Here is a 25,906-nt window from a genome sequence, read left to right as displayed (position 1 = left end):
GTAGTTATTTAGGTGAAAGCTCCAAAATGCTTGCCTAATATGTCTGTTTATCCAAAAGGAAGTATAGAGGGAGAGCTAGATAGATAGCATTGCATTACATTACATTACATGGCAATGCAATGCACAGTTGCTGAAGTTGAACCAAAATGAGCTTGTCATCTGGCTTCTGCAACTTTTAACATGAAAAATCCAATGAGGAGAAGAAAAGCAAAGCCAAAGAGTCCATCCCAAAATCCGACAAACAAGCAAAATGAACAAAAAGCATTGAATTCAATTCTTTCTGATTTTAGAAACTGCATTAAAGAAGGGGTGCACCGGTCCTGGAGATACTGCAATACCAGGTCAATGCGTGGAGTGGACAGAGCAAGCTCTTTTTCCATCTCCCTGTTCTAAAAATCCATTTAATATATGGTCCCCAGATAGGGGACGTATCAGATATTAAACTGATAAGAACAGATTTTTTTGATTGAATATATCTTTTATTAGCACAAAAAATAAGTTAACAGACAGTGTACAGTGCCGCAGCCCAGTACACACAGAATTCTACATCATATTTACATAGCATGAGGATACGACGCACTAACTAGACACATCACACCCCTATGCTACACAAAACACTCAATCTGAAAGAAAAAGCATGTCAATCAATACAGTACGACGAACCGTGATAAGGGATGGGGATTGGGAAAAAGGGGATGGGGAGGGGAAAATCACAGGCCCGAAGCTTTATTGAAAGACAAGACACATAAGGGGAGAGGGGGAGGAGGGGTTTAGTCCTCATCATCGTCCTCCGGACCGTCCACGATGGAATAGTCTCTGAGCAGACTGTGGATCAGCCTGCGGCAGTCCTGGATGGACATCCTCTCCCTCCTCAAGATGAGCCGGTTCCTGGCGACCCAAACGGCATCCTTGAAGCAGTTCATAAGGCGCCAAGCCTCCTGGATGGCTCCGACGGTATGAACCCCAGGGAAGAGTCCGTAAAGCACAGAATGGTGCGATAGGCTCGCCCTGAGGACAGAGTTCCTCAGGTCGTCCTCAAGGGCAGTCAACAGGCGCTGTGCAAATCCGCAGTCCCAAAAAGTGTGCAAAGATGTTTCCTCCACGAAGGGGCACCTTGGGCAGTACCGGGTCTTGCACAGGTTCCGGGCATGCATGAATGACCGGACGGGCAGTCCGCCCTGAATCGCCATCCACGACAAGTCCTTGTGCCCGTTGGTCAGCCTGTCAGACGACACATTTGTCCACACAGTCTCCAGCGTGTCCTGGTGAAGTCCTGTGATGTTCTCCACGTCATCCTTGGCTCTGATGAGCTTGTGGATAGTTTTGGGCTTCCACAAGTCGGGCTTGAGTCCCTCCAGTTGATGTTCCCCCACAAATCGAACGACGTCTCCGTAGAACCATGGCGTCGTCCAGTTGTAGGGGAAGGAGCTGTCCCACTTGTCCCAGCCGAGTCGCCTCCAAAGAGGAAGCAGGAAGAAGCGAGACATGGACCTGCCCGCGGAGCCATTCTTGACTTGCAAAGTCCGGCGAACACAATCACACACAAAAGAGGATCGCAGGAGGGTGGGGATATCTGGAACGCCCTTCCCACCCTTGCGAGGCTCCTTGTACATGACGGCCCGCCTGACTCTGTCCATCTTGGATCCCCAGACAAAGTGAAACACTGTCCTGGTAATGGCCCTGCACACAGTGACGTGTGGGGGCCAGGCCTGCGCCGTGTACTGCAAGACGGGCAGGACCTCATTACGCAGGACGAGTGCCTTACCCTCACAAGTGAGGTGTCTGAGGCTCCAGAGTCCGATCCGTTGCTTCACCTTGGCCAAGCGTTCTTGCCAGGACTTGAGGGCCGCTCCTTCCTTCCCGAACCAGACTCCCAGCACCTTGAGGAAATCCGGTTGAATGTTGAAGGGGAAGGGGGCGGAGGAGGCCGGCTGCCAATCCCCGAAGAGCATGGCTTCCGACTTCCTGCAGTTGACTTTGGCCCCTGAAGCCCGGCCGAACCTCTCACACGTCTGGACGAGGGCGTCGACTGAACCACGATCAGAGCAGAAGACGGTGACGTCGTCCATGTAGAGCGAGCACTTGACCTCGTGTCGTCCCGGACCCGGTGCGGTGATCCCTCTGATCTCTCCATTCTGCCGGATAGCCTCTGCGAAGAGTTCTATAACACAAACAAAAAGAAGAGGTGATAGAGGGCAGCCTTGTCTGACCCCAGAGAGGACAGGGAAGGGGTCAGTCTTCCAGCCTTTCACCAACACCGAGCTGTGGATATCAAAATACATCAAACGGACATACGAACAAAACATGTTACCCAAACCTAACCGGTGCAGAGCTCGGCCCATGAACTCGTGGGAAACCCGGTCGAAGGCCTTCTCCTGATCCAAGGAGACCAGGGCCGCGTGTGCGCGGCGGACCTTGATGTACTCGACCGTGTCCCGCACGAGAGCGAGGCTGTCTGCGATGCGACGTCCAGGGATGCCGCAGGTCTGGTCCGGGTGGATGATCCGTCCGATGACCGTCTTAAGTCGTGTCGCCATCGTCTTGGCCAGGATCTTGTAGTCCACGTTGAGCAGAGTGATGGGACGCCAATTCCTCAGGTCGCACCTCTCTCCCTTCCGCTTGTACAGGATCGTGACCATTCCTTCCCTCAAAGATGGAGGCATTCTACCCTCCACCACCATCTCCTCGTACAGGTCCAACAGGTCCGGACAGATGAGGTCTCCCAGCGCTACATAGAGCTCCGCTGGAAGACCATCACTGCCTGGGGTCCTGCCGGTCCTAAAGGATTTAGCGGCAGAGAGCAATTCGCCCACCATCAGAGGTTTGTCCAAGGCTGCCGTGCCTGCAGGATCAAGATGGTTAGTGATACCTGACAGGAACTTATCAGCAGCGTCGGGGTCGGTAGTCTTGTGGGAGTAGAGTTCGCTGTAGAAGTCGCTGACGACCCTCATCACGTCCTCCTTCCCACGTCGCATGTTTCCGCTCTCGTCTCGCAGCTCGTTCAGGGGCGTGTGACCGGCATGAAGTTTCCTGAAAAAGAATGAGTTACATTTCTCACCCTTCTCCAGATTCTCCACTTTGGAACGGAAGACGATTCGCTTGGACTCCTCCTCAAAGTGCCTTTTCAGGCTCTTCTTGGTCTCCTCCAGCTCCTCCCTCACGTCCCAGCCGCAGTGAAGAAGGTCCTGCAGCGACCGCAGCTCGCGCTGCAGCCCTCTGAAGTCCCTCCTCTTCTCACATGCCTGTTGTCGACCCTTGGCCTGAAAGAAACAGCGAAACTCAAGTTTAACATATTCCCACCAATCAGAGACTGTTTGGAAGCTACCCTTGTAGGACTGCCACATTGCGTAGGCTGCTCTCAGCTCCTCCACGACTTCATCCTGAGCCAGCAGAGCACAATTAAGCTTCCAGGAGCCGGGGCCGGACGGAAAACCGTTGCCGAGGACACCTTGTAAGTGAATGGCTCTGTGGTCGGAGAAGAAGCAGGGGACCATCGAGTGCCTACTCTGCCTGACTGCCCGAGAGGTGAACACAAAGTCAATCCTGGAGCGGAGTGAGCCATCGGGTCGGCTCCACGAATAGTTCGTGGAGCCTCTCCCCATGGAGCCCACCACGTCCTGAAGAGAGGCCTCGGTTACCATCTCGATGAGCAGCTTGGACGTGATGTCCAACTTGGCAGATGTGCCAGAACTACGACCATCCTCCTCGATGGGGCAGTTGAAATCCCCGGCCATCACTAAGGTCCTGGTGGTGGCAAGCTGAAGCCGCAGGGTCTGGAAAAGCTCCAAACGCTCATTCTTCAGTGGGGACGCATACACGTTGATGAACCTGACAGGTTCTCCCGCCCAGTTGCCATCTACAACAAGAGCCCTGCCGCAGATGAGCTCCTGGATGGACTCAAGCGTGAATGCGCCCCCCCTGATCAGAATTGCGACCCCCGCAGACTTGCAGTCACCCCCACCGGACCAGTAGGATGGACCGTGGGACCACTCCCTGGCCAGATGTTTGAAGGACCTAGAGGAGGGAAGGGAACATTCCTGCAACATATAAACATCACACAACTGGGAAGTAAGGAAGGCATAAATAGTCTGACGTCTGAACTTGTCCTTGATGCTCCTGACATTAATGGAAAATAAGTTAATATTAGCCATCATGTAGGGAAAAAAGAAAAAGTTAGCGCAGGCAATACACCTTAGTTACCACTCCGGTCGGGTGGTCCCTCGTCGGTGTTGACTGCTGGTGACGGGATCACCAGCAGGCCCTCTTCCTCCATCTGGTCAAGCAGCGCGGCCTCGATCTCGGCAACCACCAGTTCCTCCTCTTCTGGCTCGGCCACCAGGGTCTCAACCATGTGCTCCATCTCTTCTGGCTCAGGGAGGGTATCCTCCTTTTCGCCTACGAAATCCAGAATCTTCTTTTTGGAGGATTCAGTAGCAGGGCTGTCCTCCACCTTCCTCTTTCCCCGGGTTGGAACTGGGGAGACAAGAAGGGGAAAATCCTCCTCGGAATAGATAGCGGCAGGTGGAGGAAAGGTTAATTCCACCGCTACCATGGTCTGGGGAGGGAGAGTGGCTGCCGGGGCAGGGGAAAGGACACCTGCTGAGGAGTAGGGGAAGGAGGAAGAGGAAGTGGAATCCTCAGCAGGGGTGGCCGGGGTGGGGGGGGTTGGACGGGGGTGGCAGGGGGAGGGATCGAGAGAGGGGTGACAGAACTCTTACCCTCCTTTGACTTTTTCTTCTGCTTCGGAGCTGCTGGGACCGTCGCTGGGGCTTTGGCCACCGACTCCTTGACCGCTTTGGCCTTGGTCGTCTCGGCCTTGGCCGCTGGGGCCTTGGTCGTCGCGTCCTTGACCTTCACAGGCCTGGTCGTCGGGGCCTTGTCCTCCGGAGCTGGGGTCGTCGCAACCACCGATGCCCAGGATCTCTCACGCTTGGGGCAATCCTTGTACAGATGAGCCGCCAGCCCACACAGGTTGCAAGACGTCTTCTTCGGGCAGTCTTTCGAGCTGTGTCCCGTCACTCGACAAATCCTGCAGGCATCCTCCTTGCAGTCCTTCATCTCGTGGCCGTTCTTGCCGCATCTCCTGCAGTTCCGCGGCATGTCCGGGTAATAGATGAGGCCGTAGGAGTTGCCCAGGGAGAATGTCGGGGGCAGGTGCCGAAGTCCGTCTGAGTACGCCAGGTCCCTGTGAAGTCTAACAGTCACCGACCACTTACCTGTCCAGAAGCCGAGTCCATTCAGGATGTGAGAGGGTTCCTTCACAACCAAACAGAAGCGTCTCAGGAAGGTACAGATGTCTTGGCCTGGGGTGTGCGGGTTGCGCATGGAGACCGTGATCCTCCTTTCGTCCCTCTGGATAGGGCAGCTACCTGTAAAGGCAGAGAAAGAATTATCCGGTCCTTTTGCGCTTACCATTTCCCAGAACCTCCTGCAGGTGTTCACAGTGGCGAAGGTGACGAAGAAGATCCCCGTCAAGAAGGTCTGGATGCTGAGGGTGTCCGACCTGGAGAAGCCTCGATCCAGCAGCATCTTCTGGCAGAACACGTCCGAGGACATGTCCGGCACCCTCCCATCCACTTCCTTCAGTTTCAGGGCCACCGTCTGCCGCATCCATGGCTCCAGGGCTGGAGCTTCTTGGCGGGGCTTCTGGGGTCCCTTCTGCTGGCCAGTCGTGGAGGCAGAGTCCTTGGGGTCAGAATCGGCTCCTGGCTGGGCCCTCCTGGCTGTCCCCTGCTCCAGGCTCTTCTTTTCGGCCTTCCTCGCAGCGCTTGCCATGGCTTTCCTCCTGCAGTTACTTCTTGGAGCTGGATCTGGAGCTCTTCCCGAAATGGGTGGAGCTATGCAGATTCTTCTCCCATCGTGTTCTGGACAAATTCCCCGAAAGGTCTTTGTCTCGATGATTTTCTTACTCGAAGATTCCACAGGACAGCCCGATTCTTCTCCGAGTCTTCGTCTTCTTCTGGATTCTTTAGAGCTTCTTCCTCCCACCGATATCCGCCTTCCTTCTCCGATGTCAGCTGGACTCCGAAGCTCTTCTCCTTCCGAGTTCGATCGCTCTCGTCAAGTGTAGATCGTAGCTCTTGTGTTCTTAAAAGAACAGATACTACACTTGATCTTAGCCAAAAGGCAGAGAAGCGATAACCAGAATTGGTTTCCGACTACGGTGCCACCCAAGGATTCTGAAAAGTCCATTTGTGGAGATGGCCACCTGGACTCCCGTTAAGAAGACATGCTGTCAACCTCTAGATCCCTCACATGCCTGCACTTTTCGGCTTGCTGCTGCTGCAATCCACGCGTTTTAGATCTGCATAACTCCACCTCTTTTAGCACAGTACCCTCAACCCCCGGCTGTTCCCACCCGCCTCAACACCGTTGGAAGGGAGGAGAACCAATTAAGGCGGGGGGGGGGTGGAACGAGCAGCTGTCTACCCTTAGCAGGAGGGTTGCTGATTAATTACCTCTCCTGCTGCTGCTGCTGCTGGCTGTCCAGCAGCAGACTGAAGGTGGCTGCTGCTGTGCGCAGGTATATAAAGGCTCAGAGCCTATTATGACACGCGCAGCCAGCGTTCCATTGCCACATTCCGTCTACTGCAGGCGGGATACCTGGATGGCTGAATGTCACTGAGAAGCTCACAGAGACCGCCATAAGCAACAGTTTAAAAGAATGCCACAGACTAATCAACCAAACTTTTTGGGTTGGTTTCTCTTTTATAGTCTGCAGGCATTAAATGAAAGAAGTCAGTGTTCTAGCAGAGGGAGACAACGTTTCAGAAAAGGCATTGTAGCAAACCAAAAAAGAAATTTTAAGCGCAGCAGAGTAACCAGCTCACATACCTGTTAGCTCAGGTGAGTTTAAAAGGCTGCTGTTGATAACAAGGGCATTTGCTAAATAGATGGTGTGTGTGCAACAATATACTGAAAGGTCAATTATATTGTGCAGCTTATCTCACCACCTGTAGTTATTTAGGTGAAAGCTCCAAAATGCTTGCCTAATATGTCTGTTTATCCAAAAGGAAGTATAGAGGGAGAGCTAGATAGATAGCATTGCATTACATTACATTACATGGCAATGCAATGCACAGTTGCTGAAGTTGAACCAAAATGAGCTTGTCATCTGGCTTCTGCAACTTTTAACATGAAAAATCCAATGAGGAGAAGAAAAGCAAAGCCAAAGAGTCCATCCCAAAATCCGACAAACAAGCAAAATGAACAAAAAGCATTGAATTCAATTCTTTCTGATTTTAGAAACTGCATTAAAGAAGGGGTGCACCGGTCCTGGAGATACTGCAATACCAGGTCAATGCGTGGAGTGGACAGAGCAAGCTCTTTTTCCATCTCCCTGTTCTAAAAATCCATTTAATATATGGTCCCCAGATAGGGGACGTATCAGATATTAAACTGATAAGAACAGATACTACACTTGATCTTAGCCAAAAGGCCGAGAAGCGATAACCAGAATTGGTTTCCGACTACGGTGCCACCCAAGGATTCTGAAAAGTCCATTTGTGGAGATGGCCACCTGGACTCCCGTTAAGAAGACATGCTGTCAACCTCTAGATCCGTCACATGCCTGCACTTTTCGGCTTGCTGCTGCTGCAATCCACGCGTTTTAGATCTGCATAACTCCACCTCTTTTAGCACAGTACCCTCAACCCCCGGCTGTTCCCACCCGCCTCAACACCGTTGGAAGGGAGGAGAACCAATTAAGGCGGGGGGGAGGGTGGAACGAGCAGCTGTCTACCCTTAGCAGGAGGGTTGCTGATTAATTACCTCTCCTGCTGCTGCTGCTGCTGGCTGTCCAGCAGCAGACTGAAGGTGGCTGCTGCTGTGCGCAGGTATATAAAGGCTCAGAGCCTATTATGACACGCGCAGCCAGCGTTCCATTGCCACATTCCGTCTACTGCAGGCGGGATACCTGGATGGCTGAATGTCACTGAGAAGCTCACAGAGACCGCCATAAGCAACAGTTTAAAAGAATGCCACAGACTAATCAACCAAACTTTTTGGGTTGGTTTCTCTTTTATAGTCTGCAGGCATTAAATGAAAGAAGTCAGTGTTCCAGCAGAGGGAGACAACGTTTCAGAAAAGGCATTGTAGCAAACCAAAAAAGAAATTTTAAGCGCAGCAGAGTAACCAGCTCACATACCTGTTAGCTCAGGTGAGTTTAAAAGGCTGCTGTTGATAACAAGGGCATTTGCTAAATAGATGGTGTGTGTGCAACAATATACTGAAAGGTCAATTATATTGTGCAGCTTATCTCACCACCTGTAGTTATTTAGGTGAAAGCTCCAAAATGCCTGCCTAATATGTCTGTTTATCCAAAAGGAAGTATAGAGGGAGAGCTAGATAGATAGCATTGCATTACATTACATTACATGGCAATGCAATGCACAGTTGCTGAAGTTGAACCAAAATGAGCTTGTCATCTGGCTTCTGCAACTTTTAACATGAAAAATCCAATGAGGAGAAGAAAAGCAAAGCCAAAGAGTCCATCCCAAAATCCGACAAACAAGCAAAATGAACAAAAAGCATTGAATTCAATTCTTTCTGATTTTAGAAACTGCATTAAAGAAGGGGTGCACCGGTCCTGGAGATACTGCAATACCAGGTCAATGCGTGGAGTGGACAGAGCAAGCTCTTTTTCCATCTCCCTGTTCTAAAAATCCATTTAATATATGGTCCCCAGATAGGGGACGTATCAGATATTAAACTGATAAGAACAGATACTACACTTGATCTTAGCCAAAAGGCCGAGAAGCGATAACCAGAATTGGTTTCCGACTACGGTGCCACCCAAGGATTCTGAAAAGTCCATTTGTGGAGATGGCCACCTGGACTCACGTTAAGAAGACATGCTGTCAACCTCTAGATCCCTCACATGCCTGCACTTTTCGGCTTGCTGCTGCTGCAATCCACGCGTTTTAGATCTGCATAACTCCACCTCTTTTAGCACAGTACCCTCAACCCCCGGCTGTTCCCACCCGCCTCAACACCGTTGGAAGGGAGGAGAACCAATTAAGGCGGGGGGGGGGGTGGAACGAGCAGCTGTCTACCCTTAGCAGGAGGGTTGCTGATTAATTACCTCTCCTGCTGCTGCTGCTGCTGGCTGTCCAGCAGCAGACTGAAGGTGGCTGCTGCTGTGCGCAGGTATATAAAGGCTCAGAGCCTATTATGACACGCGCAGCCAGCGTTCCATTGCCACATTCCGTCTACTGCAGGCGGGATACCTGGATGGCTGAATGTCACTGAGAAGCTCACAGAGACTGCCATAAGCAACAGTTTAAAAGAATGCCACAGACTAATCAACCAAACTTTTTGGGTTGGTTTCTCTTTTATAGTCTGCAGGCATTAAATGATAGAAGTCAGTGTTCCAGCAGAGGGAGACAACGTTTCAGAAAAGGCATTGTAGCAAACCAAAAAAGAAATTTTAAGCGCAGCAGAGTAACCAGCTCACATACCTGTTAGCTCAGGTGAGTTTAAAAGGCTGCTGTTGATAACAAGGGCATTTGCTAAATAGATGGTGTGTGTGCAACAATATACTGAAAGGTCAATTATATTGTGCAGCTTATCTCACCACCTGTAGTTATTTAGGTGAAAGCTCCAAAATGCTTGCCTAATATGTCTGTTTATCCAAAAGGAAGTATAGAGGGAGAGCTAGATAGATAGCATTGCATTACATTACATTACATGGCAATGCAATGCACAGTTGCTGAAGTTGAACCAAAATGAGCTTGTCATCTGGCTTCTGCAACTTTTAACATGAAAAATCCAATGAGGAGAAGAAAAGCAAAGCCAAAGAGTCCATCCCAAAATCCGACAAACAAGCAAAATGAACAAAAAGCATTGAATTCAATTCTTTCTGATTTTAGAAACTGCATTAAAGAAGGGGTGCACCGGTCCTGGAGATACTGCAATACCAGGTCAATGCGTGGAGTGGACAGAGCAAGCTCTTTTTCCATCTCCCTGTTCTAAAAATCCATTTAATATATGGTCCCCAGATAGGGGACGTATCAGATATTAAACTGATAAGAACAGATACTACACTTGATCTTAGCCAAAAGGCCGAGAAGCGATAACCAGAATTGGTTTCCGACTACGGTGCCACCCAAGGATTCTGAAAAGTCCATTTGTGGAGATGGCCACCTGGACTCCCGTTAAGAAGACATGCTGTCAACCTCTAGATCCCTCACATGCCTGCACTTTTCGGCTTGCTGCTGCTGCAATCCACGCGTTTTAGATCTGCATAACTCCACCTCTTTTAGCACAGTACCCTCAACCCCCAGCTGTTTCCACCCGCCTCAACACCGTTGGAAGGGAGGAGAGCCAATTAAGGCGGGGGGGGGTGGAACGAGCAGCTGTCTACCCTTAGCAGGAGGGTTGCTGATTAATTACCTCTCCTGCTGCTGCTGCTGCTGGCTGTCCAGCAGCAGACTGAAGTTGGCTGCTGCTGTGCGCAGGTATATAAAGGCTCAGAGCCTATTATGACACGCGCAGCCAGCGTTCCATTGCCACATTCCGTCTACTGCAGGCGGGATACCTGGATGGCTGAATGTCACTGAGAAGCTCACAGAGACCGCCATAAGCAACAATTTAAAAGAATGCCACAGACTAATCAACCAAACTTTTTGGGTTGGTTTCTCTTTTATAGTCTGCAGGCATTAAATGAAAGAAGTCAGTGTTCCAGCAGAGGGAGACAACGTTTCAGAAAAGGCATTGTAGCAAACCAAAAAAGAAATTTTAAGCGCAGCAGAGTAACCAGCTCACATACCTGTTAGCTCAGGTGAGTTTAAAAGGCTGCTGTTGATAACAAGGGCATTTGCTAAATAGATGGTGTGTGTGCAACAATATACTGAAAGGTCAATTATATTGTGCAGCTTATCTCACCACCTGTAGTTATTTAGGTGAAAGCTCCAAAATGCTTGCCTAATATGTCTGTTTATCCAAAAGGAAGTATAGAGGGAGAGCTAGATAGATAGCATTGCATTACATTACATTACATGGCAATGCAATGCACAGTTGCTGAAGTTGAACCAAAATGAGCTTGTCATCTGGCTTCTGCAACTTTTAACATGAAAAATCCAATGAGGAGAAGAAAAGCAAAGCCAAAGAGTCCATCCCAAAATCCGACAAACAAGCAAAATGAACAAAAAGCATTGAATTCAATTCTTTCTGATTTTAGAAACTGCATTAAAGAAGGGGTGCACCGGTCCTGGAGATACTGCAATACCAGGTCAATGCGTGGAGTGGACAGAGCAAGCTCTTTTTCCATCTCCCTGTTCTAAAAATCCATTTAATATATGGTCCCCAGATAGGGGACGTATCAGATATTAAACTGATAAGAACAGATTTTTTTTTATCGAAAGCCCGAATTCGTGTACAAAACCCGAGTGCGCTTAAAAAAGTGACAAGTGCCACAAAAAAAGTGCAGTAGGATGCTGGTCTTCTTGAAACCCTCTCCAAAAGGAGAAGGGTCCCCCAAACCATTCCCCGTCCCTCCGAGCCAGAAGGCCACAGCGAGGAACAGGGACAAATAGCCACCTCCAGCCGAAGCCAGAGGCGACCCAATCTTACCCCCAGCACCTGCCCGAGTTCTCACCCGAGCAAGGCACTGGGAGCCAAAGACTGTGCTCCCCTCCCGGAAGAGGGGAGCCAACAACGCTCTCCTCCCGAAAGAGGAGAGCCAGGGGGGTTCAGGGGAGAGCGGAACCTGATGGCCACACACTCCCCCCCTAGACCTGCCAAGAGAGGAACCCATAAGGGAACCGCATCCCGACAAAATCCTAGTAGGACGTGACACACGTGAATAAGTGGACACACAGTGACAAAGAAATTAAATAAATAGTGAAGGTTTCACAGTATAATACTGCCCGGACCTTCGACCGGGAATTGAAAAAATTCCCCATCCTAAGGCCAGAAGGCCCAGAATAAGGGTGTGTGCGAAGAAAGAAATATTGAAGTGCTTGTGCAAATGTGCCATAAACTCAAGTGGGGTTCCCAATCCCAGTGAGTTAAGGCACCCCAGGGTCACCACTCCTGGGGCACTTCACACTTCGGGCTTTCGATCTTCCCCGGCCCAATGGCGTCGATCCTGGGGGGCCATGCTTTCCACCAGATGACTATATTAGCCACCTGGCGTACTAACAAGCGCCTAAACCCCAGTGTGCATAATGTATCAATCTACTAGGGCGGCCAACATACAAAACCGCCTTTTCGAAAGATACTACACTTGATCTTAGCCAAAAGGCCGAGAAGCGATAACCAGAATTGGTTTCCGACTACGGTGCCACCCAAGGATTCTGAAAAGTCCATTTGTGGAGATGGCCACCTGGACTCCCGTTAAGAAGACATGCTGTCAACCTCTAGATCCCTCACATGCCTGCACTTTTCGGCTTGCTGCTGCTGCAATCCACGCGTTTTAGATCTGCATAACTCCACCTCTTTTAGCACAGTACCCTCAACCCCCGGCTGTTCCCACCTGCCTCAACACCGTTGGAAGGGAGGAGAACCAATTAAGGCGGGGGGGGGGGGGGGGTGGAACGAGCAGCTGTCTACCCTTAGCAGGAGGGTTGCTGATTAATTACCTCTCCTGCTGCTGCTGCTGCTGGCTGTCCAGCAGCAGACTGAAGGTGGCTGCTGCTGTGCGCAGGTATATAAAGGCTCAGAGCCTATTATGACACGCGCAGCCAGCGTTCCATTGCCACATTCCGTCTACTGCAGGCGGGATACCTGGATGGCTGAATGTCACTGAGAAGCTCACAGAGACCGCCATAAGCAACAGTTTAAAAGAATGCCACAGACTAATCAACCAAACTTTTTGGGTTGGTTTCTCTTTTATAGTCTGCAGGCATTAAATGAAAGAAGTCAGTGTTCCAGCAGAGGGAGACAACGTTTCAGAAAAGGCATTGTAGCAAACCAAAAAAGAAATTTTAAGCGCAGCAGAGTAACCAGCTCACATACCTGTTAGCTCAGGTGAGTTTAAAAGGCTGCTGTTGATAACAAGGGCATTTGCTAAATAGATGGTGTGTGTGCAACAATATACTGAAAGGTCAATTATATTGTGCAGCTTATCTCACCACCTGTAGTTATTTAGGTGAAAGCTCCAAAATGCTTGCCTAATATGTCTGTTTATCCAAAAGGAAGTATAGAGGGAGAGCTAGATAGATAGCATTGCATTACATTACATTACATGGCAATGCAATGCACAGTTGCTGAAGTTGAACCAAAATGAGCTTGTCATCTGGCTTCTGCAACTTTTAACATGAAAAATCCAATGAGGAGAAGAAAAGCAAAGCCAAAGAGTCCATCCCAAAATCCGACAAACAAGCAAAATGAACAAAAAGCATTGAATTCAATTCTTTCTGATTTTAGAAACTGCATTAAAGAAGGGGTGCACCGGTCCTGGAGATACTGCAATACCAGGTCAATGCGTGGAGTGGACAGAGCAAGCTCTTTTTCCATCTCCCTGTTCTAAAAATCCATTTAATATATGGTCCCCAGATAGGGGACGTATCAGATATTAAACTGATAAGAACAGATACTACACTTGATCTTAGCCAAAAGGCCGAGAAGCGATAACCAGAATTGGTTTCCGACTACGGTGCCACCCAAGGATTCTGAAAAGTCCATTTGTGGAGATGGCCACCTGGACTCCCGTTAAGAAGACATGCTGTCAACCTCTAGATCCCTCACATGCCTGCACTTTTCGGCTTGCTGCTGCTGCAATCCACGCGTTTTAGATCTGCATAACTCCACCTCTTTTAGCACAGTACCCTCAACCCCCGGCTGTTCCCACCCGCCTCAACACCGTTGGAAGGGAGGAGAACCAATTAAGGCGGGGGGGGGGGGGGGTGGAACGAGCAGCTGTCTACCCTTAGCAGGAGGGTTGCTGATTAATTACCTCTCCTGCTGCTGCTGCTGCTGGCTGTCCAGCAGCAGACTGAAGGTGGCTGCTGCTGTGCGCAGGTATATAAAGGCTCAGAGCCTATTATGACACGCGCAGCCAGCGTTCCATTGCCACATTCCGTCTACTGCAGGCGGGATACCTGGATGGCTGAATGTCACTGAGAAGCTCACAGAGACCGCCATAAGCAACAGTTTAAAAGAATGCCACAGACTAATCAACCAAACTTTTTGGGTTGGTTTCTCTTTTATAGTCTGCAGGCATTAAATGAAAGAAGTCAGTGTTCCAGCAGAGGGAGACAACGTTTCAGAAAAGGCATTGTAGCAAACCAAAAAAGAAATTTTAAGCGCAGCAGAGTAACCAGCTCACATACCTGTTAGCTCAGGTGAGTTTAAAAGGCTGCTGTTGATAACAAGGGCATTTGCTAAATAGATGGTGTGTGTGCAACAATATACTGAAAGGTCAATTATATTGTGCAGCTTATCTCACCACCTGTAGTTATTTAGGTGAAAGCTCCAAAATGCTTGCCTAATATGTCTGTTTATCCAAAAGGAAGTATAGAGGGAGAGCTAGATAGATAGCATTGCATTACATTACATTACATGGCAATGCAATGCACAGTTGCTGAAGTTGAACCAAAATGAGCTTGTCATCTGGCTTCTGCAACTTTTAACATGAAAAATCCAATGAGGAGAAGAAAAGCAAAGCCAAAGAGTCCATCCCAAAATCCGACAAACAAGCAAAATGAACAAAAAGCATTGAATTCAATTCTTTCTGATTTTAGAAACTGCATTAAAGAAGGGGTGCACCGGTCCTGGAGATACTGCAATACCAGGTCAATGCGTGGAGTGGACAGAGCAAGCTCTTTTTCCATCTCCCTGTTCTAAAAATCCATTTAATATATGGTCCCCAGATAGGGGACGTATCAGATATTAAACTGATAAGAACAGATACTACACTTGATCTTAGCCAAAAGGCCGAGAAGCGATAACCAGAATTGGTTTCCGACTACGGTGCCACCCAAGGATTCTGAAAAGTCCATTTGTGGAGATGGCCACCTGGACTCCCGTTAAGAAGACATGCTGTCAACCTCTAGATCCCTCACATGCCTGCACTTTTCGGCTTGCTGCTGCTGCAATCCACGCGTTTTAGATCTGCATAACTCCACCTCTTTTAGCACAGTACCCTCAACCCCCGGCTGTTCCCACCCGCCTCAACACCGTTGGAAGGGAGGAGAACCAATTAAGGCGGGGGGGGGGGTGGAACGAGCAGCTGTCTACCCTTAGCAGGAGGGTTGCTGATTAATTACCTCTCCTGCTGCTGCTGCTGCTGGCTGTCCAGCAGCAGACTGAAGGTGGCTGCTGCTGTGCGCAGGTATATAAAGGCTCAGAGCCTATTATGACACGCGCAGCCAGCGTTCCATTGCCACATTCCGTCTACTGCAGGCGGGATACCTGGATGGCTGAATGTCACTGAGAAGCTCACAGAGACCGCCATAAGCAACAGTTTAAAAGAATGCCACAGACTAATCAACCAAACTTTTTGGGTTGGTTTCTCTTTTACAGTCTGCAGGCATTAAATGAAAGAAGTCAGTGTTCCAGCAGAGGGAGACAACGTTTCAGAAAAGGCATTGTAGCAAACCAAAAAAGAAATTTTAAGCGCAGCAGAGTAACCAGCTCACATACCTGTTAGCTCAGGTGAGTTTAAAAGGCTGCTGTTGATAACAAGGGCATTTGCTAAATAGATGGTGTGTGTGCAACAATATACTGAAAGGTCAATTATATTGTGCAGCTTATCTCACCACCTGTAGTTATTTAGGTGAAAGCTCCAAAATGCTTGCCTAATATGTCTGTTTATCCAAAAGGAAGTATAGAGGGAGAGCTAGATAGATAGCATTGCATTACATTACATTACATGGCAATGCAATGCACAGTTGCTGAAGTTGAACCAAAATGAGCTTGTCATCTGGCTTCTGCAACTTTTAACATGAAAAATCCAATGAGGAGAAGAAAAGCAAAGCCAAAGAGTCCATCCCAAAATCCGACAAACAAGCAAAATGAACAAAAAGCATTGAATTCAATTCTTTCTGATTTTAGAAACTGCATTAAAGAAGGGGTGCACCGGTCCTGGAGATACTGCAATACCAGGTCAATGCGTGGAGTGGACAGAGCAAGCTCTTTTTCCATCTCCCTGTTCTAAAAATCCATTTAATATATGGTCCCCATTTAGGGGACGTATCAGATATTAAACTGATAAGAACAGATACTACACTTGATCTTAGCCAAAAGGCCGAGAAGCGATAACCAGAATTGGTTTCCGACTACGGTGCCACCCAAGGATTCTGAAAAGTCCATTTGTGGAGATGGCCACCTGGACTCCCGTTAAGAAGACATGCTGTCAACCTCTAGATCCCTCACATGCCTGCACTTTTCGGCTTGCTGCTGCTGCAATCCACGCGTTTTAGATCTGCATAACTCCACCTCTTTTAGCACAGTACCCTCAACCCCCGGCTGTTCCCACCCGCCTCAACACCGTTGGAAGGGAGGAGAGCCAATTAAGGCGGGGGGGGGGTGGAACGAGCAGCTGTCTACCCTTAGCAGGAGGGTTGCTGATTAATTACCTCTCCTGCTGCTGCTGCTGCTGGCTGTCCAGCAGCAGACTGAAGGTGGCTGCTGGTGTGCGCAGGTATATAAAGGCTCAGAGCCTATTATGACACGCGCAGCCAGCGTTCCATTGCCACATTCCGTCTACTGCAGGCGGGATACCTGGATGGCTGAATGTCACTGAGAAGCTCACAGAGACCGCCATAAGCAACAGTTTAAAAGAATGCCACAGACTAATCAACCAAACTTTTTGGGTTGGTTTCTCTTTTATAGTCTGCAGGCATTAAATGAAAGAAGTCAGTGTTCCAGCAGAGGGAGACAACGTTTCAGAAAAGGCATTGTAGCAAACCAAAAAAGAAATTTTAAGCGCAGCAGAGTAACCAGCTCACATACCTGTTAGCTCAGGTGAGTTTAAAAGGCTGCTGTTGATAACAAGGGCATTTGCTAAATAGATGGTGTGTGTGCAACAATATACTGAAAGGTCAATTATATTGTGCAGCTTATCTCACCACCTGTAGTTATTTAGGTGAAAGCTCCAAAATGCTTGCCTAATATGTCTGTTTATCCAAAAGGAAGTATAGAGGGAGAGCTAGATAGATAGCATTGCATTACATTACATTACATGGCAATGCAATGCACAGTTGCTGAAGTTGAACCAAAATGAGCTTGTCATCTGGCTTCTGCAACTTTTAACATGAAAAATCCAATGAGGAGAAGAAAAGCAAAGCCAAAGAGTCCATCCCAAAATCCGACAAACAAGCAAAATGAACAAAAAGCATTGAATTCAATTCTTTCTGATTTTAGAAACTGCATTAAAGAAGGGGTGCACCGGTCCTGGAGATACTGCAATACCAGGTCAATGCGTGGAGTGGACAGAGCAAGCTCTTTTTCCATCTCCCTGTTCTAAAAATCCATTTAATATATGGTCCCCAGATAGGGGACGTATCAGATATTAAACTGATAAGAACAGATACTACACTTGATCTTAGCCAAAAGGCCGAGAAGCGATAACCAGAATTGGTTTCCGACTACGGTGCCACCCAAGGATTCTGAAAAGTCCATTTGTGGAGATGGCCACCTGGACTCCCGTTAAGAAGACATGCTGTCAACCTCTAGATCCCTCACATGCCTGCACTTTTCGGCTTGCTGCTGCTGCAATCCACGCGTTTTAGATCTGCATAACTCCACCTCTTTTAGCACAGTACCCTCAACCCCCGGCTGTTCCCACCCGCCTCAACACCGTTGGAAGGGAGGAGAACCAATTAAGGCGGGGGGGGGGGTGGAACGAGCAGCTGTCTACCCTTAGCAGGAGGGTTGCTGATTAATTACCTCTCCTGCTGCTGCTGCTGCTGGCTGTCCAGCAGCAGACTGAAGGTGGCTGCTGCTGTGCGCAGGTATATAAAGGCTCAGAGCCTATTATGACACGCGCAGCCAGCGTTCCATTGCCACATTCCGTCTACTGCAGGCGGGATACCTGGATGGCTGAATGTCACTGAGAAGCTCACAGAGACCGCCATAAGCAACAGTTTAAAAGAATGCCACAGACTAATCAACCAAACTTTTTGGGTTGGTTTCTCTTTTATAGTCTGCAGGCATTAAATGAAAGAAGTCAGTGTTCCAGCAGAGGGAGACAACGTTTCAGAAAAGGCATTGTAGCAAACCAAAAAAGAAATTTTAAGCGCAGCAGAGTAACCAGCTCACATACCTGTTAGCTCAGGTGAGTTTAAAAGGCTGCTGTTGATAACAAGGGCATTTGCTAAATAGATGGTGTGTGTGCAACAATATACTGAAAGGTCAATTATATTGTGCAGCTTATCTCACCACCTGTAGTTATTTAGGTGAAAGCTCCAAAATGCTTGCCTAATATGTCTGTTTATCCAAAAGGAAGTATAGAGGGAGAGCTAGATAGATAGCATTGCATTACATTACATTACATGGCAATGCAATGCACAGTTGCTGAAGTTGAACCAAAATGAGCTTGTCATCTGGCTTCTGCAACTTTTAACATGAAAAATCCAATGAGGAGAAGAAAAGCAAAGCCAAAGAGTCCATCCCAAAATCCGACAAACAAGCAAAATGAACAAAAAGCATTGAATTCAATTCTTTCTGATTTTAGAAACTGCATTAAAGAAGGGGTGCACCGGTCCTGGAGATACTGCAATACCAGGTCAATGCGTGGAGTGGACAGAGCAAGCTCTTTTTCCATCTCCCTGTTCTAAAAATCCATTTAATATATGGTCCCCAGATAGGGGACGTATCAGATATTAAACTGATAAGAACAGATACTACACTTGATCTTAGCCAAAAGGCCGAGAAGCGATAACCAGAATTGGTTTCCGACTACGGTGCCACCCAAGGATTCTGAAAAGTCCATTTGTGGAGATGGCCACCTGGACTCCCGTTAAGAAGACATGCTGTCAACCTCTAGATCCCTCACATGCCTGCACTTTTCGGCTTGCTGCTGCTGCAATCCACGCGTTTTAGATCTGCATAACTCCACCTCTTTTAGCACAGTACCCTCAACCCCCGGCTGTTCCCACCCGCCTCAACACCGTTGGAAGGGAGGAGAACCAATTAAGGCGGGGGGGGGGGTGGAACGAGCAGCTGTCTACCCTTAGCAGGAGGGTTGCTGATTAATTACCTCTCCTGCTGCTGCTGCTGCTGGCTGTCCAGCAGCAGACTGAAGGTGGCTGCTGCTGTGCGCAGGTATATAAAGGCTCAGAGCCTATTATGACACGCGCAGCCAGCGTTCCATTGCCACATTCCGTCTACTGCAGGCGGGATACCTGGATGGCTGAATGTCACTGAGAAGCTCACAGAGACCGCCATAAGCAACAGTTTAAAAGAATGCCACAGACTAATCAACCAAACTTTTTGGGTTGGTTTCTCTTTTATAGTCTGCAGGCATTAAATGAAAGAAGTCAGTGTTCCAGCAGAGGGAGACAACGTTTCAGAAAAGGCATTGTAGCAAACCAAAAAAGAAATTTTAAGCGCAGCAGAGTAACCAGCTCACATACCTGTTAGCTCAGGTGAGTTTAAAAGGCTGCTGTTGATAACAAGGGCATTTGCTAAATAGATGGTGTGTGTGCAACAATATACTGAAAGGTCAATTATATTGTGCAGCTTATCTCACCACCTGTAGTTATTTAGGTGAAAGCTCCAAAATGCTTGCCTAATATGTCTGTTTATCCAAAAGGAAGTATAGAGGGAGAGCTAGATAGATAGCATTGCATTACATTACATTACATGGCAATGCAATGCACAGTTGCTGAAGTTGAACCAAAATGAGCTTGTCATCTGGCTTCTGCAACTTTTAACATGAAAAATCCAATGAGGAGAAGAAAAGCAAAGCCAAAGAGTCCATCCCAAAATCCGACAAACAAGCAAAATGAACAAAAAGCATTGAATTCAATTCTTTCTGATTTTAGAAACTGCATTAAAGAAGGGGTGCACCGGTCCTGGAGATACTGCAATACCAGGTCAATGCGTGGAGTGGACAGAGCAAGCTCTTTTTCCATCTCCCTGTTCTAAAAATCCATTTAATATATGGTCCCCAGATAGGGGACGTATCAGATATTAAACTGATAAGAACAGATACTACACTTGATCTTAGCTAAAAGGCCGAGAAGCGATAACCAGAATTGGTTTCCGACTACGGTGCCACCCAAGGATTCTGAAAAGTCCATTTGTGGAGATGGCCACCTGGACTCCCATTAAGAAGACATGCTGTCAACCTCTAGATCCCTCACATGCCTGCACTTTTCGGCTTGCTGCTGCTGCAATCCACGCGTTTTAGATCTGCATAACTCCACCTCTTTTAGCACAGTACCCTCAACCCCCGGCTGTTCCCACCCGCCTCAACACCGTTGGAAGGGAGGAGAACCAATTAAGGCGGGGGGGGGGGTGGAACGAGCAGCTGTCTACCCTTAGCAGGAGGGTTGCTGATTAATTACCTCTTCTGCTGCTGCTGCTGCTGGCTGTCCAGCAGCAGACTGAAGGTGGCTGCTGCTGTGCGCAGGTATATAAAGGCTCAGAGCCTATTATGACACGCGCAGCCAGCGTTCCATTGCCACATTCCGTCTACTGCAGGCGGGATACCTGGATGGCTGAATGTCACTGAGAAGCTCACAGAGACCGCCATAAGCAACAGTTTAAAAGAATGCCACAGACTAATCAACCAAACTTTTTGGGTTGGTTTCTCTTTTATAGTCTGCAGGCATTAAATGAAAGAAGTCAGTGTTCCAGCAGAGGGAGACAACGTTTCAGAAAAGGCATTGTAGCAAACCAAAAAAGAAATTTTAAGCGCAGCAGAGTAACCAGCTTACATACCTGTTAGCTCAGGTGAGTTTAAAAGGCTGCTGTTGATAACAAGGGCATTTGCTAAATAGATGGTGTGTGTGCAACAATATACTGAAAGGTCAATTATATTGTGCAGCTTATCTCACCACCTGTAGTTATTTAGGTGAAAGCTCCAAAATGCTTGCCTAATATGTCTGTTTATCCAAAAGGAAGTATAGAGGGAGAGCTAGATAGATAGCATTGCATTACATTACATTACATGGCAATGCAATGCACAGTTGCTGAAGTTGAACCAAAATGAGCTTGTCATCTGGCTTCTGCAACTTTTAACATGAAAAATCCAATGAGGAGAAGAAAAGCAAAGCCAAGGAGTCCATCCCAAAATCCGACAAACAAGCAAAATGAACAAAAAGCATTGAATTCAATTCTTTCTGATTTTAGAAACTGCATTAAAGAAGGGGTGCACCGGTCCTGGAGATACTGCAATACCAGGTCAATGCGTGGAGTGGACAGAGCAAGCTCTTTTTCCATCTCCCTGTTCTAAAAATCCATTTAATATATGGTCCCCAGATAGGGGACGTATCAGATATTAAACTGATAAGAACAGATACTACACTTGATCTTAGCCAAAAGGCCGAGAAGCGATAACCAGAATTGGTTTCCGACTACGGTGCCACCCAAGGATTCTGAAAAGTCCATTTGTGGAGATGGCCACCTGGACTCCCGTTAAGAAGACATGCTGTCAACCTCTAGATCCCTCACATGCCTGCACTTTTCGGCTTGCTGCTGCTGCAATCCACGCGTTTTAGATCTGCATAACTCCACCTCTTTTAGCACAGTACCCTCAACCCCCGGCTGTTCCCACCCGCCTCAACACCGTTGGAAGGGAGGAGAACCAATTAAGGCGGGGGGGGGGTGGAACGAGCAGCTGTCTACCCTTAGCAGGAGGGTTGCTGATTAATTACCTCTCCTGCTGCTGCTGCTGCTGGCTGTCCAGCAGCAGACTGAAGGTGGCTGCTGCTGTGCGCAGGTATATAAAGGCTCAGAGCCTATTATGACACGCGCAGCCAGCGTTCCATTGCCACATTCCGTCTACTGCAGGCGGGATACCTGGATGGCTGAATGTCACTGAGAAGCTCACAGAGACCGCCATAAGCAACAGTTTAAAAGAATGCCACAGACTAATCAACCAAACTTTTTGGGTTGGTTTCTCTTTTATAGTCTGCAGGCATTAAATGAAAGAAGTCAGTGTTCCAGCAGAGGGAGACAACGTTTCAGAAAAGGCATTGTAGCAAACCAAAAAAGAAATTTTAAGCGCAGCATAGTAACCAGCTCACATACCTGTTAGCTCAGGTGAGTTTAAAAGGCTGCTGTTGATAACAAGGGCATTTGCTAAATAGATGGTGTGTGTGCAACAATATACTGAAAGGTCAATTATATTGTGCAGCTTATCTCACCACCTGTAGTTATTTAGGTGAAAGCTCCAAAATGCTTGCCTAATATGTCTGTTTATCCAAAAGGAAGTATAGAGGGAGAGCTAGATAGATAGCATTGCATTACATTACATTACATGGCAATGCAATGCACAGTTGCTGAAGTTGAACCAAAATGAGCTTGTCATCTGGCTTCTGCAACTTTTAACATGAAAAATCCAATGAGGAGAAGAAAAGCAAAGCCAAAGAGTCCATCCCAAAATCCGACAAACAAGCAAAATGAACAAAAAGCATTGAATTCAATTCTTTCTGATTTTAGAAACTGCATTAAAGAAGGGGTGCACCGGTCCTGGAGATACTGCAATACCAGGTCAATGCGTGGAGTGGACAGAGCAAGCTCTTTTTCCATCTCCCTGTTCTAAAAATCCATTTAATATATGGTCCCCAGATAGGGGACGTATCAGATATTAAACTGATAAGAACAGATACTACACTTGATCTTAGCCAAAAGGCCGAGAAGCGATAACCAGAATTGGTTTCCGACTACGGTGCCACCCAAGGATTCTGAAAAGTCCATTTGTGGAGATGGCCACCTGGACTCCCGTTAAGAAGACATGCTGTCAACCTCTAGATCCCTCACATGCCTGCACTTTTCGGCTTGCTGCTGCTGCAATCCACGCGTTTTAGATCTGCATAACTCCACCTCTTTTAGCACAGTACCCTCAACCCCCGGCTGTTCCCACCCGCCTCAACACCGTTGGAAGGGAGGAGAACCAATTAAGGCGGGGGGGGGGTGGAACGAGCAGCTGTCTACCCTTAGCAGGAGGGTTGCTGATTAATTACCTCTCCTGCTGCTGCTGCTGCTGGCTGTCCAGCAGCAGACTGAAGGTGGCTGCTGCTGTGCGCAGGTATATAAAGGCTCAGAGCCTATTATGACACGCGCAGCCAGCGTTCCATTGCCACATTCCGTCTACTGCAGGCGGGATACCTGGATGGCTGAATGTCACTGAGAAGCTCACAGAGACTGCCATAAGCAACAGTTTAAAAGAATGCCACAGACTAATCAACCAAACTTTTTGGGTTGGTTTCTCTTTTATAGTCTGCAGGCATTAAATGAAAGAAGTCAGTGTTCCAGCAGAGGGAGACAACGTTTCAGAAAAGGCATTGTAGCAAACCAAAAAAGAAATTTTAAGCGCAGCAGAGTAACCAGCTCACATACCTGTTAGCTCAGGTGAGTTTAAAAGGCTGCTGTTGATAACAAGGGCATTTGCTAAATAGATGGTGTGTGTGCAACAATATACTGAAAGGTCAATTATATTGTGCAGCTTATCTCACCACCTGTAGTTATTTAAGTGAAAGCTCCAAAATGCTTGCCTAATATGTCTGTTTATCCAAAAGGAAGTATAGAGGGAGAGCTAGATAGATAGCATTGCATTACATTACATTACATGGCAATGCAATGCACAGTTGCTGAAGTTGAACCAAAATGAGCTTGTCATCTGGCTTCTGCAACTTTTAACATGAAAAATCCAATGAGGAGAAGAAAAGCAAAGCCAAAGAGTCCATCCCAAAATCCGACAAACAAGCAAAATGAACAAAAAGCAATGAATTCAATTCTTTCTGATTTTAGAAACTGCATTAAAGAAGGGGTGCACCGGTCCTGGAGATACTGCAATACCAGGTCAATGCGTGGAGTGGACAGAGCAAGCTCTTTTTCCATCTCCCTGTTCTAAAAATCCATTTAATATATGGTCCCCAGATAGGGGACGTATCAGATATTAAACTGATAAGAACAGATACTACACTTGATCTTAGCCAAAAGGCCGAGAAGCGATAACCAGAATTGGTTTCCGACTACGGTGCCACCCAAGGATTCTGAAAAGTCCATTTGTGGAGATGGCCACCTGGACTCCCGTTAAGAAGACATGCTGTCAACCTCTAGATCCCTCACATGCCTGCACTTTTCGGCTTGCTGCTGCTGCAATCCACGCGTTTTAGATCTGCATAACTCCACCTCTTTTAGCACAGTACCCTCAACCCCCGGCTGTTCCCACCCGCCTCAACACCGTTGGAAGGGAGGAGAACCAATTAAGGCGGGGGGGGGGGTGGAACGAGCAGCTGTCTACCCTTAGCAGGAGGGTTGCTGATTAATTACCTCTCCTGCTGCTGCTGCTGCTGGCTGTCCAGCAGCAGACTGAAGGTGGCTGCTGCTGTGCGCAGGTATATAAAGGCTCAGAGCCTATTATGACACGCGCAGCCAGCGTTCCATTGCCACATTCCGTCTACTGCAGGCGGGATACCTGGATGGCTGAATGTCACTGAGAAGCTCACAGAGACCGCCATAAGCAACAGTTTAAAAGAATGCCACAGACTAATCAACCAAACTTTTTGGGTTGGTTTCTCTTTTATAGTCTGCAGGCATTAAATGAAAGAAGTCAGTGTTCCAGCAGAGGGAGACAACGTTTCAGAAAAGGCATTGTAGCAAACCAAAAAAGAAATTTTAAGCGCAGCAGAGTAACCAGCTCACATACCTGTTAGCTCAGGTGAGTTTAAAAGGCTGCTGTTGATAACAAGGGCATTTGCTAAATAGATGGTGTGTGTGCAACAATATACTGAAAGGTCAATTATATTGTGCAGCTTATCTCACCACCTGTAGTTATTTAGGTGAAAGCTCCAAAATGCTTGCCTAATATGTCTGTTTATCCAAAAGGAAGTATAGAGGGAGAGCTAGATAGATAGCATTGCATTACATTACATTACATGGCAATGCAATGCACAGTTGCTGAAGTTGAACCAAAATGAGCTTGTCATCTGGCTTCTGCAACTTTTAACATGAAAAATCCAATGAGGAGAAGAAAAGCAAAGCCAAAGAGTCCATCCCAAAATCCGACAAACAAGCAAAATGAACAAAAAGCATTGAATTCAATTCTTTCTGATTTTAGAAACTGCATTAAAGAAGGGGTGCACCGGTCCTGGAGATACTGCAATACCAGGTCAATGCGTGGAGTGGACAGAGCAAGCTCTTTTTCCATCTCCCTGTTCTAAAAATCCATTTAATATATGGTCCCCAGATAGGGGACGTATCAGATATTAAACTGATAAGAACAGATTTTTTTTTTTTTTTATCGAAAGCCCGAAATCGTGTACAAAACCCGAGTGCGCTTAAAAAAGTGACAAGTGCCACAAAAAAAGTGCACTAGGATGCTGGTCTTCTTGAAACCCTCTCCAAAAGGAGAAGGGTCCCCCAAACCATTCCCTGTCCCTCCGAGCCAAAAGGCCACAGCGAGGAACAGGGACAAACAGCCACCTCCAGCCGAAGCCAGAGGCGACCCAATCTTACCCCCAGCACCTGCCCGAGTTCTCACCCGAGCAAGGCACTGGGAGCCAAAGACTGTGCTCCCCTCCCGGAAGAGGGGAGCCAACAACGCTCTCCTCCCGAAAGAGGAGAGCCAGGGGGGTTCAGGGGGGAGCGGAACCTGATGGCCACACACTCCCCCCCTAGACCTGCCAAGAGAGGAACCCGTAAGGGAACCGCATCCCGACAAAATCCTAGTAGGACGTGACACACGTGAATAAGTGGACACACAGTGACAAAGAAATTAAATAAATAGTGAAGGTTTCACAGTATAATACTGCCCGGACCTTCGACCGGGAATTGAAAAATTCCCCAT

General features: G+C 47.8%; 14 non-coding genes and 3 pseudogenes across 14 annotated transcripts; all 17 read right to left on the bottom strand.

Moving 5' to 3' along the window:
- Positions 1–304: 304 nt before the first annotated feature.
- On the bottom strand, positions 305–498 carry LOC141200825 (U2 spliceosomal RNA). Its single transcript, XR_012272534.1, has one exon. It is a non-coding gene; the product is annotated as a U2 spliceosomal RNA (small nuclear RNA).
- A 5,563-nt stretch (positions 499–6,061) lies between these two features.
- LOC141200983 (U2 spliceosomal RNA) lies at positions 6,062–6,139 on the bottom strand (annotated as a pseudogene).
- A 1,120-nt stretch (positions 6,140–7,259) lies between these two features.
- Positions 7,260–7,450, bottom strand: LOC141200011 (U2 spliceosomal RNA). Its single transcript, XR_012271747.1, has one exon. It is a non-coding gene; the product is annotated as a U2 spliceosomal RNA (small nuclear RNA).
- A 1,121-nt stretch (positions 7,451–8,571) lies between these two features.
- Positions 8,572–8,762, bottom strand: LOC141200010 (U2 spliceosomal RNA). The gene has a single exon (XR_012271746.1). It is a non-coding gene; the product is annotated as a U2 spliceosomal RNA (small nuclear RNA).
- Positions 8,763–9,883: 1,121 nt separating this feature from the next.
- On the bottom strand, positions 9,884–10,074 carry LOC141200009 (U2 spliceosomal RNA). The gene has a single exon (XR_012271745.1). It is a non-coding gene; the product is annotated as a U2 spliceosomal RNA (small nuclear RNA).
- A 1,119-nt stretch (positions 10,075–11,193) lies between these two features.
- Positions 11,194–11,374, bottom strand: LOC141200838 (U2 spliceosomal RNA; annotated as a pseudogene).
- Positions 11,375–12,164: 790 nt separating this feature from the next.
- LOC141201019 (U2 spliceosomal RNA) lies at positions 12,165–12,256 on the bottom strand (annotated as a pseudogene).
- Positions 12,257–13,382: 1,126 nt separating this feature from the next.
- On the bottom strand, positions 13,383–13,573 carry LOC141200008 (U2 spliceosomal RNA). The gene has a single exon (XR_012271744.1). It is a non-coding gene; the product is annotated as a U2 spliceosomal RNA (small nuclear RNA).
- A 1,125-nt stretch (positions 13,574–14,698) lies between these two features.
- Positions 14,699–14,889, bottom strand: LOC141200007 (U2 spliceosomal RNA). Its single transcript, XR_012271743.1, has one exon. It is a non-coding gene; the product is annotated as a U2 spliceosomal RNA (small nuclear RNA).
- Positions 14,890–16,010: 1,121 nt separating this feature from the next.
- Positions 16,011–16,201, bottom strand: LOC141200326 (U2 spliceosomal RNA). Its single transcript, XR_012272049.1, has one exon. It is a non-coding gene; the product is annotated as a U2 spliceosomal RNA (small nuclear RNA).
- A 1,120-nt stretch (positions 16,202–17,321) lies between these two features.
- LOC141200006 (U2 spliceosomal RNA) lies at positions 17,322–17,512 on the bottom strand. The gene has a single exon (XR_012271742.1). It is a non-coding gene; the product is annotated as a U2 spliceosomal RNA (small nuclear RNA).
- Positions 17,513–18,633: 1,121 nt separating this feature from the next.
- Positions 18,634–18,824, bottom strand: LOC141200005 (U2 spliceosomal RNA). Its single transcript, XR_012271741.1, has one exon. It is a non-coding gene; the product is annotated as a U2 spliceosomal RNA (small nuclear RNA).
- A 1,121-nt stretch (positions 18,825–19,945) lies between these two features.
- On the bottom strand, positions 19,946–20,136 carry LOC141200615 (U2 spliceosomal RNA). The gene has a single exon (XR_012272331.1). It is a non-coding gene; the product is annotated as a U2 spliceosomal RNA (small nuclear RNA).
- Positions 20,137–21,257: 1,121 nt separating this feature from the next.
- LOC141200003 (U2 spliceosomal RNA) lies at positions 21,258–21,448 on the bottom strand. The gene has a single exon (XR_012271739.1). It is a non-coding gene; the product is annotated as a U2 spliceosomal RNA (small nuclear RNA).
- A 1,120-nt stretch (positions 21,449–22,568) lies between these two features.
- Positions 22,569–22,759, bottom strand: LOC141200001 (U2 spliceosomal RNA). Its single transcript, XR_012271738.1, has one exon. It is a non-coding gene; the product is annotated as a U2 spliceosomal RNA (small nuclear RNA).
- Positions 22,760–23,879: 1,120 nt separating this feature from the next.
- On the bottom strand, positions 23,880–24,070 carry LOC141200000 (U2 spliceosomal RNA). Its single transcript, XR_012271737.1, has one exon. It is a non-coding gene; the product is annotated as a U2 spliceosomal RNA (small nuclear RNA).
- A 1,121-nt stretch (positions 24,071–25,191) lies between these two features.
- LOC141200844 (U2 spliceosomal RNA) lies at positions 25,192–25,380 on the bottom strand. Its single transcript, XR_012272550.1, has one exon. It is a non-coding gene; the product is annotated as a U2 spliceosomal RNA (small nuclear RNA).
- Between the last annotated feature and the right edge of the window lie 526 nt (positions 25,381–25,906).

This window comes from Phyllobates terribilis, unplaced genomic scaffold (assembly GCF_046119375.1).
Source record: "Phyllobates terribilis strain yellow unplaced genomic scaffold, ASM4611937v1 Scaffold_108__1_contigs__length_5656254, whole genome shotgun sequence".
NCBI classification, from domain to species: Eukaryota; Metazoa; Chordata; class Amphibia; order Anura; family Dendrobatidae; genus Phyllobates; species Phyllobates terribilis.
This window is presented reverse-complemented; position numbering and strand designations above follow the sequence as displayed.